Here is a 10,595-nt window from a genome sequence, read left to right as displayed (position 1 = left end):
GAATAATAATAAGAAAAGAAATCATTACCGTTTTTGAGCCAGCGTGCCTCTTTGGGTTGAGGATAAAAACTGTGTTTGGCTTTTGGGTTGCTCAAGGAGTCAGCTGGCTGGTGGCATGGGCTGGACTTCAGGGTAGGGTTTACTTGCCTGTTTAAATGAAGGTTTGTGTTGGAAGGGGCAGCTGAGCCAGAGCCTGGAGGGATCTGTGTCAGCCAGGAGGAGGCTGAGCAGCCCCTGAGGCATTGTGCCCATGTGTGGGCACCTCCAGGGTGGCTCTGCTTCACCTGTGCTATGCATTGCCTGTGAGGAAAAATTAGCTTAGATATTGGGAAGAAATTATTTCCTGTGAGGGTGGTGAGACCCTGGCCCAGGTTGCCCAGAGAAGTTGTGGCTGCCCCATCCCTGGAAGTGTTCAAGGCCAGGTTGGATGGGGCTTGGAGCAACCTGGTCTAGTAGAAGGTGTCCCTGCCCCCATGGCAGGGGAGTTGGGACTAGATGAACTTTAAGGTCCCTTCCAACCCAAAACATTCTATGATATCTGAAGCACAGGCTGGGCAAAGGGGTCTTGCTGTGCTTCACCCAACCCCTTCCTATCCTTTATTTAAGTATTTCCTCAGACTTTACAGATGCTCCCTGTTGAATTTGAAAGACTCATGTTGCTACACTTAAGTTTGTACCAAGTTGACTTGAGCTAGCCAAGAAGCTGGGCACAAGTGTCCACCTGGTTTTTAACTGTTAACTTAGACATTTTTATCTCTGTGAAGTTTTCTCACGTGCTTTGTACTGTATGAAAATATCCTCCCCAAGTGAGCCCATCCTTGGTTTACTCGCGGCAAAAACCCCATCACAAGGTGAAAACTGACACTGAGGAGTCAGCTCTGAACTCTTGTAAGGAAAAGAGTGATGAGAATCAAAGACTGGAAGTTGAGGCTGTACAAACAAAAGCTAAGTGATTAACTGTGAGAAGAGATGAACACTGGGAAGGGTGGATTTGTGTCTCTTGATGTCTATGTACCATTCCTGGATGCTTTTGTGAAGGCTGTGCTTGTCACTAGAGGAGCCAGTGGGCCATCAGAAGAGGTGGGATGGAGGTGCTGAGGCTGTGTCCTTGGTCCCATCCCCAGCTCTGCGTTCTGGCACAGGCAGATTTGTCCTGTGTATTAAGGGGGTTGGGACTGATTTTGAGATCAGCAGTTTTTCATTATTGTGTCTGTGGGCAGCTGACAAAGGGTTTGGGTCTCACTGGAGGGATCCACCTCCACACTGCAAAAATTAGTGCATCCCCCAAAATGAAGAAAGTTGAGCACGACTGATTTTGACAGCCCAGTTCACTCTCAAGGCACATCAGGTACAGAAATCACTTTCTCATCAACATTACAAAGAACCTCAAGGGAAGACAGGGCAGCCTTGTTCAGGAATAATTTTAAACTGCTAAAATAATAAAAAAACTTAAATATTTTAAGCTATTTAAATTTAAAGCAGGAGCTGGCTGGTGGATCTGTGATATGCCCAGACTTAGGCAGCTGAGCTGCTCCAGCTGCCTGGGGCTGGGCTGGGACCAGGTTCTCCTTCCCATTGCCATGGGGCAGCTCAGTGTAGCCCTGGGATTCATACCACTTCTGAGTCACCAGGGGGAGAATAACCTTCTCAAACATCTGAAAGAAAATAACTCTCTAATTGCCGCTATTTTCAATTAAAGCGATCATCTGAAACTATTCCAGATGTTTCAGCAAGATCAGCATATTGCTGCTCTGTAGCTTGGAAAACATCCTTCCACTCCACTTGAAGCCACAAAAAATAAAGGTATCTCAGGGATGGAAACCATTTACCTGGGGCAGAGACAGCTCGTTTTTGCTCCACTCCACTCACCCCGGCTGGCTAGAAGCACACGGTGAGAGCAAAGGAGTCTTTATTTGTGGTTTTTATCTGCTCTCTTAATTATAAACCCCAGGAGCTCAAGGGAGCAGTGGCTTGGAGGGGTCAGGCTTGGTGCAGGGAGCTGGAGATGGGTTTTGGAGCTGTACAGCTCTCCATCATCAGGCTGCCTGGGTTGGGTCTCCCCGGCTGCCGCTGCCACTGTATGCTTGTTAGCAACCGCTGTTTGTACCAAAACACCCTTCTTCATTAGGGCAAATTAACTAAAACAGCAATCAAGTCAGAAGGAGAGGCCTAGGTGTTTACAGACACGGATCTTCCTTAGTGTCTGGGACGGTGATGAATTATTGCTGATGTAAAGCTGCTTTCTGCTGGCTGCCCTGGGCAGGTCGTGCTCCCTGGCATCACCCAGCCTCGCTGCTGCCCACAGCTCCAGCTACAGGAGTGTCCCAAAACCTCCTCTGTGCTTTGGGATGGCTTTTTTGATTTCTCTGTTAATGACTCCTCCATCCAGGAGTCCACAGGGGTATCCTTAAGCAAAGCTCTCTTTAAAAATTCTGGGAAGGCAAAAAGAAACCGAACATTGATGGTGAGAAATGAAAAAAGGGAGCTCCTGTTGGCGTATCGATGGAAAGTCAGGCAGGGGCACTCAATACGAGGAAAAAAAAAAATCGATTTATCTAGTTTTCATGGCACACAGAAATAATGAGTACAGAGGAAAACTTGCTGATGCCCCAGCAGCAGCTGGATCAGCGTGGGAGCAGCCCTGGCACCGGGGACAGCAGGGACGAAGGACAAGGGAAAGAGGAAGAAACGCCTGACTTCCCCCCTCTCCGTTTTCTTTGAATTACTAGCTCGGGAACGGTGGGGCGGGCTTGTCTGAAGGGACACGAGGTGCTGGATGTCATCACAGCTCCTCCAGCAGGCAGAGAAACGGGGTCAGCGGCGCGATGCGGGAGCCAGGCAGCAGCTCCGCGGGGCCGCCTTCTGCCGCCGCGCCTCACGGCTCCTGTTTTCATTGCAAATGCCATGGTTCGGAGTTTTCTGAGCTTGTTTTCTCAGGGTTGATCCCCTGCTGGGCTGCCACTGTACGAGCTGGCTGTGTCTCCATCATCAGCCCGCCTTAAAGGGATTTAAAACCAGGCACTGATCCGAGAGGGAGGGCTGGTCCCTGCTGCTCCTGGCGCTGCTCTGGTGGGTTCAGCTTCAGCGACCTGGCCTTGTGCCTTTGCTGTTAATTTCGGGCTCTTTTTCATCTTAATCTTTCAATGTTTACCTCTGCCTGAGGAATTCAAGTGGAGCTGTGCTTAATTTGAAGTAAAATTCTCGCTAAATTATACTAGTGACACACTGCAGGTTTAAGACCAATTTTCCATGTTGCATCAGCTAAAAAAAAAATGAGTACAGGGATGTTTTTGGTGTGTGTCTTCATAGCAAAATAGGGTTACAGCAGCACTTTCCTGTGCTGCTTCCATCTGTGTTACCTGAAGTGCTTTACTAATGTGAGCAGTGCTGTAAGAGGGCCAAACATCATTATCTTCTTCTGAAAAATAAGCAAAGTACAAAAGGAAGTACTGGACTTGGCCAAAGACATAAGGAAAGGGTGCCATGCATCCAGAGCCAGCTCCCAGCAATTCCTAAACTTCGGATTCTAGTCTCTAGTGCAAGACAGTCAAAAGAGCATAGACATGTAACCCACTAAAACAATGAGCATGTTCAGAGAGCTGACCCTTTTTGCCTTTCCCTAGCTTTCAGAGGTGAGATGGTTTAACTGCTGTGGTTCCTGGGGACAGACTGGACTACCTGAATGTCTGGGGAAAAGGCAGAAGGAAGGATGAGTGAGATGTTAAAGCCCCTTTTGGTCTTGCAGCTGGTGGGTCCTGTTTTGTAAGCCAAATAACTACCTCAGTATTTGAACACCAATCTTTGGGCAGCACATCCATGAAGGTGAGCAGTGGGGAGGTGGAAGTGGCTGAATGCTCATCAGTTGGGAGCTGGGGTGAAATTGGAGCTGGTCATGGTGAAGGCCAGCAGATCTCTTGATGTTGGGTTGTTTTGAATTTTGCCAGGGTTAATTACATTCCAACCTCACAAGCAGTTGGTCCAGGCTATCGGGGTCTCTTGGGATCCTCTAGAGCATCAAGCTGATGAGGAACAGCCCTGGGGCTGGAGGAACTGGTGTTTTCCTCCCTCCTAGAGGCTGGATATGTTTGGAAGTAGCACATCTGGCTCTTAGATCCTGCAGGGGATGGAAACCCTAATGTACCCCTTGCCCTTTCAGAGATGCTCATGGGCATCTGTGCAGGTGCAGCCCCTCCCCTTAGACAATGAATCCACCTCTCCAAGGCATCAGGTTTTCTGCTGTCCTTCTCCCTCATGCCTGTAGAAAGCAGACCTAGGCCTGGCATTTTGGTTTTCCACTTGTTTTCTGCCATTTTCATATGAGTACAAATGATTCCTCATGGTGCAGAGCATCGTAGGACCCAGTGCAAGATATTTATGACAGATACAACAGTCTGTGAGTGCTGAGCTGTAAGTAATGCAAAATGCATGAGGTGCTCCACTTGTGTTTGCCAAAAAAGCTATTTAATCACAAGAAGAAAAAAAAAAAAAAGAGAATTACAGAGGAAAGGGGTATAATCAATTTGTACATTTTCAAAAAGGTCTAGTTTGCCATTGTTGTCTTGAGATGGCAAAGTAAAAGCCTTACAAAATGTAGTGATATTGCTAATGAAGGGAAATGACAATTCAATAGATGGGTGAGCTGAGCAGGAGATGGGGAACCAGGAGCTTCTTAGAACTGTTCTGCTGGGCTCCCTCTACAAGAGTGATGAAACCACAAGGAATTAATAAATTTGTTTCTCCATCAGTAAAACGGAGAAAGTAGAGGCCTTACAGGAGTGCCTGAGTGGTTAATTCAGTTGGGTTTTCTGAGGAAGCAGGAGAGAGACCATGCTAAAAACTACAAGTGCTCCTCGAGCTGTACCTTTCTGGAAACAATACTGCTTTTGTACCTTCTCATGGCCGACTGCAGAAGGAGCCTCATGGCTCTGTGCCCATTTCTGGTGGCAGATGTTGCATGTGCAGTGCAGGTATTGATACCAGTGCTGACAGATCCAGCCTCTCTCATCCCTTTACGGACACGAGCCATGGCATGGCTAAAGACATGAAACTCCCAAGGAAGCTGTGCTCACAGGTGGCTGCTCAGACCATTCCAGGGACTCATGTGGTGACCTCTGAAATCCAGGTGTTTAAAACGCTGTGAGCCTGGTGCCCAGGAACTGTGATCTGTCTCACGTGCTGGCATGTCCTCCTGCCACCATCTCTCTGGTTTTGGCAGTAGCAGCTCTAGGCCCTGAGCTGTCACAAGGGGAAAGAGGCATCTTCCAGCCTGTGTAGCACCTTCTACAGATGACAGAGAGTTGTCTGTCTGCAGTGCCCAGTAGACATTGTTCTAGCGGTACGATTGTTGTTGGCATGAGCAGGGTGGTTGCCTTGTTTGCAGCTCTGGGCTTTTTTCTATTTTGGGGTAATGTTCATATATTCATATATGAAAATACTTCCAGTAGTTGCTGCTGTGATGAGACACTTTCTGTAACGAATCTCCCTGTCAGGGAGGACAAGAGCTGCCTTTCTAGGACTGAGATGTTTAGACCCTGGTTACCAGAAAGTCTCTTTTTGAATTATATTATTTTAAAACCTGTCTTTGCTTTAATAACATGGAGGAAGAAATCTCTCTAATCACTGGGTTGTGCTGCCTTTTTTCTTTCCTCTGTGGATCCATACTTTTTACACCACAAAATGAGAGTCATCACAGTTTGCTCCAGGCCAGCCATGAGAGCTTTTTTTCATGTGATGTAATCCACAGAATGGGTTATTTATTAATGTGTTAGGCTCTCAAAACAAAATGGATTTTTACTGTTGTGAGAGTCAGGCTGATGAATCATTATGACAACTTATTTAATTTCTGAGTAGCATTTTGAATTTCAGTGATAAAAACACCATCTCTCAGTAAAGTGCTGATGTAACACTCTGGCTTTGTCATACAAAATGGGGGGAAAAATCACCCATGTACCAAATACAGAAACTAAAATTTAATTCTTTTTAAGCCTACAAATTTTATTTTGAAGATTGCTGTTTTTATAGAGATTCCTTAATTCCCCACTAAGAAAATGCTTTTTTCCTCTCAACACTGTCTCTCCCTTACCAGCAGCCTTTCTGGCTTTCTGTAATAATTTAGTAGGAGTCTGAACTGGTCTTTTATGCTGTAAATACATTGGGCTTACAAATGCAGTTCAGCTCTTGCTGGTTTTCAAATGCACTTCTCTTTTGTGTGTGCACACGGTCTCATTAATTAGTTATCATGTTCCATCAGGAGTTACACAAATGTAATTGATTATGCCTCAGTGCCCTGTTTCCATGATTTTGGCTATCAGCTAATTAATGTAGGGGACGTTCTCAGAGAAATCTTTTCCTCAGAAGAAGCTGGAAAGACATTCTTCAACCGCGACCCTACAAAAGGCTCTGTAAGAAGTGACAGTGGTGTATGCAAATCAGTGGCAGATTTTGCATATGAAAAAGGGAGCCTAAAGCTTCGGGGTAATTTGGCTGGTTGTAGCCTGTGCCACTAAATTCCTCAACAGAAGCGTGAGGTAGATTCAATACACTTCTGAGGAAGTGAGCAGCAGCTCCTGCTGCTTTTATTACATGTTTGGCTCCTTATTCTTATTCAAAGTAAAAAAAAAGAAAAAAAAAGAAAAAAAAAGAAAATCCTTGCCTTATGTGAGTAATCCTCCTGCATTTCAACACAACCCATCATATGAGTAATGTGAGTGCAAGCTGATCAGAGAAGATGACTTAGAATTAGATTTTCTGTGTTTAGTCATTTATCAGCATCAGTCAGACAAATGCTCTGCAACACCCAGGTGATGTGTTGTGAGTAATACCTGGTGTTGTGGCATCAGGGCTTGTGACCTTTCCCACTGAGTTGTGAATGCACATCTAAGACTAAATTAGCACCTGGGGTGGCACTACTGAAGCAGACTTTAAGGAAGAATTATGTGTTCTTAAAAGTGCTATTAGCATAAAAATTAGGATATTACAGCATTGCTGAGTGATGTCCTTGTGTAGCAAGGGAGTCAGCACAAGCAAGCATGATTACCTTTAGCTTAGAATTTACCTGCCATGGAAGCCCTGGTAGGTAATTGCATACTTGTTCTTAGCCTCCCTTGCAGGTGAGACCCCCAAAACCTCACATCTTTCACTAAGATAACACATTTTGTCCCCTGGCTAGAGTAAGTAGAGTCTCCCCATGGTGTGCTGCCCTGCCTGGCAAGCATAACTGCTGATGTGCCTGTGTGTGGCTGAGAGCAGAGAACAGGGGCACTGAACAATTACTGCTGGACTTCTTGTGCCAGAGCTCTCAGCCAAAGGAACTTGACACATTCCTGCTTTCTGTCTTAATTTACTTAGTGCAAAGCTGGTGACCCTGGTTATTAATTGCACATCTCCTGGTCCCTGTTGCTTCCACAGCCGGTTAATGAGTGGAACACACCTGCTGTTGCCCAGGTGCCTCAGACAAGGCTCTCACAGGCCCAGATGCTTCCTGAGCATCTTGCTGTGGGGCTGGAGCAGAGTGAGACCTGAAACCAATGTTTCTACCTGCTCCCAGCCAAGGATGAAGGACAGGCAGCAGAAGCATACATTTCCTCCGCTACCAGACTAGGGTGTCCAAATCCTACCTGGAGGTCACCTGGACATTGCTGAGCAGCACAGAGCACTTGCCTGTTTAGTACATATCAACAGGTTCCTCATTAAGTCCTGGCTCAATGATGCTCAAGGACATGTTGAAAGCCAAGTTTTAATTGGGGTGCTGTGGGTGGAACATGCCCAGATGTACAAGTCATGTATCAGTACAAGGGCCTGTCCCCATCCTCAGGTTTAAAAAACTTTATTGAGTAAGACCCAGTGTGTGTTCAGGGAGCTGAGGACCTGCAGAAGGAGTGGACCAAACCATGAGCTTAGGTTACAGTCACCAACAAGCCAGAGTCAGTGGCTCAACCCTCCCTCAACCCTCCCCTCAACCCTACACATCTGGTTTTAGAGATTTTTACCTGAAGTTTTCAACAGTTACCCCCACAGACACGTGTAGCCTGGCAGCAGTTACCCATTCCCCTGTAAGCAGCAAACCACTTGATCCTGCAACTCTGTCCTCTCAGAACTAGGACATGGTGCTTGAAAACCCTGCATTGCAAGAGCTCCTCTTCTGTTCACCTGCCAGGTAGATTTCTTTTATGGTATAATGTCTTCCACTAAATTATTGATACAAGTGCTGTGCAGAGCAACAGAAACAACAGAGTCACGTGCTGCGTGGCTCCACCTCGCTGGTTTTGTTGTCTAAGTGCCTGGGCTGCACTCTGACAGGTTTATTGCAGAGAAAAATAGTTCTTCCTTAGGGATCTTCTAGCCTGGTGACAGAAGGGGATGGGCTATGGTGGGAGCATCAACCCTCAGTGGAGCATCCAGCCCTGTGCTGGTGGCTGCAGATTCTGGAGGCAGGGCTGGTATTGCACGAGCCAAGGAAACATACAGGAGAAAAACTGCTCAGCACAAGAAAGCAGTTTCCAGTTGACAGCCACAGCTCAGCTACATCTCATTGCTTGAGAATGAGGAATGTTTTAGGAGTCTCTGTGGCTTGTGGATCTAAGTTGAATCTTCCCATTTGCACCACGGGTGGCTCACTGAGTTGAGCAGACTCACCCTGGGCTGAGGTGAGACTCTGGCCAGGTTTTCATATCCATAGGAAGCAGCTTAAAATTGCCAACTGTATTTCTTGACTCTGACTCCTTTTGCATGTCCAGATCTACTGTCTCTCACAAGAGTGACAAGTTTGGGCACAGCCATGACTTCTTCATATTTTATAGAGATAATCAATCTGGGAGTGAAATTTTTTTTTTAAATCAGTATTAAAGACACAAATGCTGCCCATCTGCTAATGTTTTTTTTGTGTGTGAAATACAAACTACACACAGATTTAGAAGTGTTTCATTCTTTTTAACTTATTTTTAAAATATGTTAATAATTCAACCAACAATGTGTTGGTTAAACTTATACATTATGATGATCTTAATAGCTCGGGTACTTCAGAGGCAAACTTTGGATTATTTGGGTCCAAGAAGTCTGAGGGACTAAGTATATTCTGTTGCAGATTACTTGGTTATCCTCCTAATTTTTTTTTATATGAAGACCCTAGGAAGGTATTTATGTTTGTGTAAGTTCTTGCCATCCTATTTGCTCAAATGTTGCAGGGCCTCACAGGAGAACCATTAATTCAGGCACTGAGAGGTTATCCTGTTCTGATTGAATTTTCTAGAAAAACTCCTGTTGCCTTCAAGGGAATATGGATGAAACCTGATGACATGTACGTGATTTCAGAACTGAGAAAACAGACTGCCTTGTGCTCAAGAAAGAAGTAGTGTCAAGCCAGCCTATAAATATATCCTTTAAAATATTTTGGACTGGAATCCTTTCTGACACAATCCCATCTGAGATGCTGAAGTTCCATAAAGAATGAGTTTTCATATGACATAAAAGCTTAGAGAAGAGTAAGATATGTCTTGACTTAGGAGTCATGACTGACTCCCTAAGGAAAATTACCTGTGTTTTAAATTGCTTCATTTTAATGCAATATGCACAAAGAAAGAGGGTGTTTTTAGGGAGAGGAAAGTAATGAAACAAGTTGGAAAACTGAGGGACTCAAAATGTAAGCTGGTCAGTCATTTATTCTACTTTACGTGGCCAAAATCCCACCTGCTGGGAGTATTGTAATTGTCTAGAGGGGAGGCTGGGTTTCCTGGGAGCTAAGTTGCATGTCCCTGTGCCTAACTTGGGGAATTAAGGATCAGAGGTACCATGAAGTCCACCAAGTTAATTTTGTCTGAATCCCAGGCCGTTACCTTCCAAGCAATTAGTCCTGCAGGGAGCCCAATGACTTGCTTTGGCTACGCTGCATCTTTTGGGAGGACATCAAGTCTTGACATAAACAGATGGAGAATCCAGCAGGTTTTCTGATAACTCCTTCATCAGGTCATCAGCCTTCCACTGTTTGAAAATGTGATCCCTCACTTAAATCAGAATGTTTTGGCTTCAGCATCTTGGCACTAGTTCATGTTGTGCCTCTCTGGCTGAGGGAGGAGTAACTCAGTGCCTAGTAATTTCTTTCTGTAGAGGCTCTTAGATTCAAGAATCAAGTCAGCTCCCACCCTTCTTTTTAATTAGCTATCTCCTGTACTTTTGACTTTACTTTGAGAGGACCCAAGATTCTTTTTTGGCATCATTTAGTACTCATCAGTCTCTGTTTTGTCTGAAAAGTTCAGCACCTTTGACAGACGAAAATAGGAAATAACCCTTGGATCCCTGCAAGAACCCCCTCACTTCTCTTTTCTCATGCAACAAGGATTCCCCCTGGAGCCCTACATTTTAAGAACAGATAATTAATCAGTTTAATCTTTTTGCTGTAATGTTGTTTTTGGCTTGTTTGAGGTTTTTTTGTTTGTTTACAACATGTTGTTCAACCAGGGTAAGTCATATGCCTCAACAATTTGTACCAATAAGATGAACACATGTAAATATCTTTAGGGATAAGACTTACAATCTCATGACAGTTTTGGGGCAATTAAACATGCCTTGGCATGCTAAAATGTACTTGCCTACTACTTAGG

Source organism: Apus apus, chromosome 8 (assembly GCF_020740795.1).
Source record: "Apus apus isolate bApuApu2 chromosome 8, bApuApu2.pri.cur, whole genome shotgun sequence".
NCBI classification, from domain to species: domain Eukaryota; kingdom Metazoa; phylum Chordata; class Aves; order Apodiformes; family Apodidae; genus Apus; species Apus apus.
This window is presented reverse-complemented; position numbering follows the sequence as displayed.